This window comes from Pristis pectinata, chromosome 33, assembly GCF_009764475.1.
Source record: "Pristis pectinata isolate sPriPec2 chromosome 33, sPriPec2.1.pri, whole genome shotgun sequence".
Lineage (NCBI taxonomy): Eukaryota > Metazoa > Chordata > Chondrichthyes > Rhinopristiformes > Pristidae > Pristis > Pristis pectinata.
The window spans coordinates 13,158,181-13,165,294 of record NC_067437.1 but is presented as its reverse complement, the minus strand read 5'-3'; positions in this window follow the sequence as shown (position 1 = coordinate 13,165,294).

Here is a 7,114-nt window from a genome sequence, read left to right as displayed (position 1 = left end):
ATTATTAATGACAAGGGACCAAGTAATTAGTCCTATGGAACAGCCTTCCTGTCACAGAACACCTGCCAACAAGTGCCCTTCACTTTCTGTATCTGAACCAATGTCGGATTCAATTTGCCACTCTCCCTTCAATCCCACGGGTTTTTATTGTGAGCCCTTGTCAAAAAAATTGTGAAAATACACATAGACTGCATCAAACATCTTGTCCTCATCCACCCTTGATTCCTTCTCAAAAAGTACATTCATGTTATTTCCCTTAACAAATCCTTCTGGACCTTGACTGATCTGTGACTTTCTAAATTCTCAGAATCGATTCCAATAACCTGTCCACCAGTAAAGTTAAGCTAACAGAACTCTAACATATCAACTGCCCTGGATGCTAGCTCTCTTTCTGATCCAAAATCAGATTCAAGATCTTGATTCTGGGCTGCATTTGTGGGAATCTTGATCTCTACATCGTGCAGTCAATTTTTGGACTGTGCAGTCAATACAGAAACCTAGGTCTCCATCCTGTGCAGTTGTTGTATGGTTCTAGATCTCTGCAGTGATGTTGGATCTTTTAGACTTGTTTGCAATACGTGAAGTCTGTGAAGTCTAGATCTGTATAATGTACCATCAGTAATGGCGCTAGATCTCTTTGCTGTAAAGTGTGTGTATGGTTTAGGATCTCCATTCGTTGTGATTAGCACATCGTTCTAGATCTCCATCTCACTACACGGTTTTAGTTGGTGCATAATTCTAGATCTCCATACTGTGCAATCAGTGCATGCTGCTTGGTGTCTGTTCTGAAGAGTTGGCACAGTTTTAGATTTCTACTTGCTGTGCAGTTGGTGTGATTCTGGAGCTCAACTGCAGACAAATAGTTATAGATATCTGTACTGTGTAGACTATACATGGTTCTAGCATGTGTAGAACTGTAAAATCTGGGCTTGATTCTAGGTTTCCACACTTACCATTCATACATGTGTCTAGAACCATACTGTGTGGTGAATGAAGGATCTGTGCTCTCTATATTGTACAGTCTATGTTGTCAAATCTCTACAGTGCAGTTCGAGATCTCCATACCGTGAAGACAATGTATGTTTCTACAACTTCACACTATGCAGTGAGTGCAGAGTTCTAGATCGTCAGTGGTTTATGGCATGCATACCACGGATAACATCGATGGTGGGCAACCAGGAACAGTGCCACAGTCGTGAAGCAAAGGGCTACCAGAGGGAGGGGCAAAGTTCTGATAGGTGCTAGTAAATAATGTACACACTAGATATTGATTCTTCTCCAGGAGAAGGCTTCCCCTCCCCACCACGTGGCAGCTTGAGACCCTCCAGTATTGTGGGACTGCTGGGGGAACTCTTTCCTCATCCCCCACCCATCCTAAAGGAAAACGGGATAAAGATCCAATGCTTGTGATTTGGGTGGCTGAGGTTCCAGGTCTCGTTGACTTCATTTGGTCATGTGACTTCATTTCCTCAGGGGATTAGAAAGTACAAATTATTCGTTAGAAAAGTTGGCTGATTACGGCATATCCAGTAGCTGCAAGGTTTGTATTTTATTCATTGTGACTGATTCAAATTGTGGGTGTATGCTGTAGTTGTCTGTGTGCTTGTGTATGTATGTGCATGCGTAGGTGTTTATGTATGTGTGTGTGCGTGTGTGCGCATGCACACATGCTTGTCCATTTATCCAGTTGTTACATAGATGCAATTCTGTCTTTGAAGCTGAAAGAACAGACGACCTAATTTATCACCCAGGGATTTTTTAGGGTTCAGGCTGTTACAGAGTTAATGTGAGGAGCTACTAAAAGGAATTATTAATGAAACAAACGTGAATTCCTTTGTGTTATCTTTTACCTGACCCCTTTAATAACAAAATTCTTGATTATTTTTGAAGAATGGTTAATGAAAAATAAAGTGATTTACATGTGCAAACAAATAAGTTGTGTTTATTAGTCCAGGCGACTCCCACGTTATGGCCGTTCGGGTTATGGAAATTCGTCCTTACAGAATTCACAAATCACTACCCAAAAATTTTGAGATACAAAATAAAATTCACCCTCACAGAATTTATGTGGGAAAAAAAGTAAATAAATAAACACAAAATTAATTTTTATCAACTTGCTTTTGTTGTTGATGTATGCGCAGATGATGAGGCTCCGTGTTAGGGAAAGTTGCGATACGGACTGTTTTCTAGGAACGTGACCTCCCATAACACTGCACAATAATCTGATGCCCTCCAATTATATCACGCCTTCAAGACCATGGAAAATACAAACACCTTCATGTCAAACAACATGTGGTGAATAACGATCCCACGAAAACTTCCATATCCACGTGAATAGTTTTGCCTGGGTTCGTGCTCCATCTGTAAGGATCTCTGTGCTGACTATGCATCCCTCTCTCAGTACTGATCCTGATGCTGTACTCCCTGGTGCTACCCTACTGACAGCAACGCACTCCTTCCATGCTGCTTCTCTGAACACTGCACTCTCTCAATATTGCTCCTTTGATGCAGTCACACTTCCTTCCCTCCCTGCAGCCCAGAGATGTGCCCAATGGAGAGATGTGGGCATGGTACAGAATACACATGCACATGTTTGCTGCATAACAAGAAACGAATTACTGCGCATACCTCCAACAGTGCCCTGCTTTCTCACTGCTGCCCCCCTCACTGTATCATTGTCCTTTGCCCTCCAGACCCATACCACACAGGATTGCCCCTCTGACAATGATCCCTTTTTAAAACAAATTCTAAATAAACTTTACCGTGAAAAAAAAGAAAATATAAATACAGAACATTCAAACATTTTCCTAACAACATCCTAGTTCAATTGGGCTGTTCATGTCGTGCCATTTCTATTAAGTGCCTTGCTAATGACAAAGGCAGCAAACTCAAGTTGAATGTGCAAGGTTCAGACAGGTCCCTGCTTTTTTTCCCTGTTGGTTCACTTTGTTGCTACTGTTTTGTGTCGGAACCTGAAAGAGTTTAGTAGAGGTCTCACAACATAAGAGCCACCTGGAATTCTTCATGACATGCCAGTTTAGTCTAACCTCTGCTCTAGTCCTAACTGCAAGGAACCTGTAGACTTTGTTTGTGATCACAACATTTAACAGATACTTGGACAGGTACATGGATAGGAAAGGTTTAGAGGGATGTGGGCCAAACGCAGGGAAATGGGACTAACTTAGATGGGAATCTTGGTCGGCATGGACCAGTTGGGCCAAAGGGCCTGTTTCTGTGCTCTATGATTCTAAGTAATGTTAATCCATTACTTAAAATTAACACATCAGTTATCATCCACTTACACACCAAGTAAGTAGTTCATGAGGTTTGAACAAAAACTTTAACTAATTTGTGTGCTGTATAGGACATAGAACAGTACGGCCCAGGAACAGGCCCTTCGGCCCACGATATTGTGCCAAACTAATTAAATTAGTAACCAAATGCCCAACAAAACTAATCCCTTCTGCCTACTGATCCCTCCATTTCCTGCACATTCATGTGCCTTTCTAAGAGCCTCTTGAACACCTCTGTCGTATTTGCCTCCACCACCACCCCTGGCAGCGCATTCCAGGCCGCCACCACTCTCTGTGTAAAACAACTTGCCCCTATACTCTGGTGCTTCCCCATACAGCTTCTACAGATTTTTTTTTGAAACAATAACGATTTATTTACAATGCTCACAACAATTTTAGATTAAAATGCAATCCTCACTGGCCAGGATGCACTGGAGATCCTGTGGTGCCAACTGGTCCCAGAAGTCTTCCAGAGAGTCGGTGGACACGACGTTCTCTCTCTCCATGGACACCTGGGCAAGGACATAACCTTGGAAAAGGGGCAGGTAGTTGGCCCTCAATGGCCCGCTGACTGAATCCGTGTCTGGCCACCTTGGCCTGGCCCAGAAGCAGACAGATGAGGGGGGCCCCTGACTGACTCCCACACTGGGTACCCAAAGATGAGAGTGGGGATAAAGTGCAACCAGAACTTGAGGAGCTGCCCCTTCAAATATTCAGACAGAGACAGCCACCCCTCACACTCAATATTTACATGGGACATAGAACATAGAACAATTACAGCACAATTCAGGCCTTTTGGCCCACAAAGCTGTACCGAACATGTCCCTACCCTAGAAATTACTAGGCTTACCCATAGCCCTCTATTTTACTCAGCTCCATGTACCTATCTAACAGTCTCTTGTAAGACCCTATCGTATCCGCCTCCACCACTGTTTCCAGCAGCCCATTCCACACACTCACCACTCTCTGAGTAATAAACTTACCCCTGACATCTCCTCTATATCTACTCCCCAGCACCTTAAACCTATGTCCTCTTGTGGCCACCAATTCAGCCCTGGGGAAAAGCCTCTGACTATCTACCCTATCAATACCTCTCATCATCTTATACACCTCTATCAGGTCCCCCCTCATCCTCCGTCTCTCCAAGGAGAAAAGGCCGAGTTCCCTCAACCTGCTTTCATAAGGCATGCTCCGCATCCCAGGAAGCATCCTTGTAAATCTCCTCTGCACCCTCTCTATGGCTTCCACATCTTTCCTGTAGTGAGGCGACCAGAACTGAGCACAGTACTCCAAGTGGGGTCTGACCAGGGACCTATATAGCTGCAACAATACCTCCTGGCTCCTAAATTCAATTCCCCGCTTGATGAAGGACAATACACCATATGCCTTCTTAACCACAGAGTCAACCTGCGCAGCCGCTTTGAGCATCCTATGGACTCGGACCCCAAGATCCCTCTGATCCTCCACACTGCCAAGAGTCCTACCATTAGGACTATATTCTGCCAACATATTTGACCTACCAAAATGAACCACTTCACACTTATCTGGGTTGAACTGCATCTGCCACTTCTCAGCCCAACTCTGCATCCTATCTATATCCTTCTGTAACCTCTGACAGCCCTCCAAACTATCCACAACACCCCCAACCTTCGTGTCATCTACATGGACTCCTCCAGGCCGCAGAAATGGCAGGTGGCCTGGGAGTCGAACTGAAAAACCTGTTGTATGGCACCGCTCTGTGCAACACTCTCCACCCCTGGTCCTCCACTGGATGGTGGGAGGACTCCCCTCTCTGCCAGAGCAGATTGCCATGGCACGCCTGTACAGCAGATGAGGTGTTCACTGCCTCACTGGAGATGAACTCTGAATCGTCCCCTGCCCCACACCGTCCCCCTTGTCCTCCAGGGCCACCCTTAGTGGCCGATGTGGCCACCCCACACTGTGCGGCAGGTGCCTTGGCCGCACCAGCTGGCCCCACCATTGTCACGATCCCACTACCAGGATGGATGGTAGAGGGATCCTCCTTGGGCTCCTCCACAAGGCTGAGCCCATTGGCAGAATTGGGACAGGATCCTCCCCCGCCTCAGGGGTCAGGTGTTGAGGCAGAGAGGGGAAACTCTGCCCCATCCCATCACCACCCATCATTGTCTCTGGGTTGGGCAGCTCTTAGGCATCAAGAGAAGATCTCTTTATTAGTCACACATACATGGAAACACACAGTGAAATGCATCTTTTGCATAGAGTGTTCTGGGGGCAGCCCGCAAGTGTCGCCACGCTTCCGGCACCAACATAGCACACCCACAACTTCCTAACCCGTACGTCTTTAGAACGTGGGAGGAAACCGGAGCACCTGGAGAAAACCCACACAGATGCGGGGAGAACGTACAAGCTCCTTACAGACAGTGGCAGGAATTGAACCCGGGTCACTGGTGTTGTAATAGCATTACGCTAAGTGCTACACTACCGTGCCTGCCCAGGACAAAGACCCAACGTTTACCAGCTTTGGTCTTCCCCCCGCCTGGGGTGCCCGATCCAGCAGTGGAAGGGGATGTGGCTCAGTGGGGGGAAGGGATGTTCGTGGCTGTTATCAGACACTTCAATGGCCCTCTCATATGCCAAAGATGAACTCTTGATCCCCCAATCTCCCTCATCTTTATTTATGCACTTTATTTGTCTACCTGCACTGCACTGTAACTGCAACATTGTATTCTGCTAGAAAACACTTCTTACTACCTCGATGTATTTATGTATGGCATCATCTGTCTGGATGGCACTCAAACAAAAGCTTTTCACTGTGTCTCGGTACACATGACAATAATAAACCAAACTACCAACCACAGGGGTACCCTCATTCTGCCCTACAGGACAGGGCATTTTTATGGGATTCCTTCTTCCCCTTTTCCGGTTGGGCAAAGCGCCCCCCTCGTGGTCACAGTGGTGCTGATGGTGAGAAAAAGTTGGGGCACCCACCCCAGGAGCAGACTCTATTCCGGCAGATGGCCGCTGCACTTCAGGACTCCACCTCGTCGGAAGGACACCCCCTCCTTTGCTTACTTTCCAATTTACCAGCGCCTCTTTCCCAGGGCACCAATGCTCAATACAGGAGGGCATGGCTTTAAAGTAATGGGTGGGAAGTTCAAGGGAGATATCAGAGGAAGGTATTTTACCCAGGGAATGGTTGGGGCATGGAATGCGCTGCCTGGTGTGGTGGTGGAGGCAGGTATATTGGTCAAATTCAAGAGATTGCTAGATAAGCATATGGAGGAATTTAAAATAGAGGGATATGTGAGAGGAAGGGGTTAGATAGGCAAGGTTTAAAGGTCGACACAACATTGTGGGCCGAAGGGCCTGTATTGTGCTGTACTGTTCTATGTTCTATGTACCCATCACAGAGGATGTCTCCGTCTCCGCCACCCCATCTTCCTGCCTGGGCCCTTGCTTAGCCTCGGGGCAGGTGGTCTCCCTGCGGTCAGGCCTGGGCCTAAGCTCAGGCTCTGACTGGGTGTTCAGGCGATGTTCTCCTCCGTGCTATCTTCTGCCCAGATGATTTCCCCTCCTCTCTGTCTGCCTCTGTCTCAACCCTTGCACCGACTCCCCGTGGCACAGGGCAGAGAGCAGTGGCATTAGTACCACTGGGGGGGTGACTGAGGTGGAATTGGTAGCCCTGAGCCCCAGAAGACACGGTAGGCCGTCCCCGGATCAGGACTCCAAACTGTCCCTCTGCTTCCTGCTCCCATGCCAGCTGGTGGCATAAGGCATGGCAGAGGCTAATCTCACCACGACCGAGCAGAATTAGGGTGATCCACGACCCCACTTCGCCC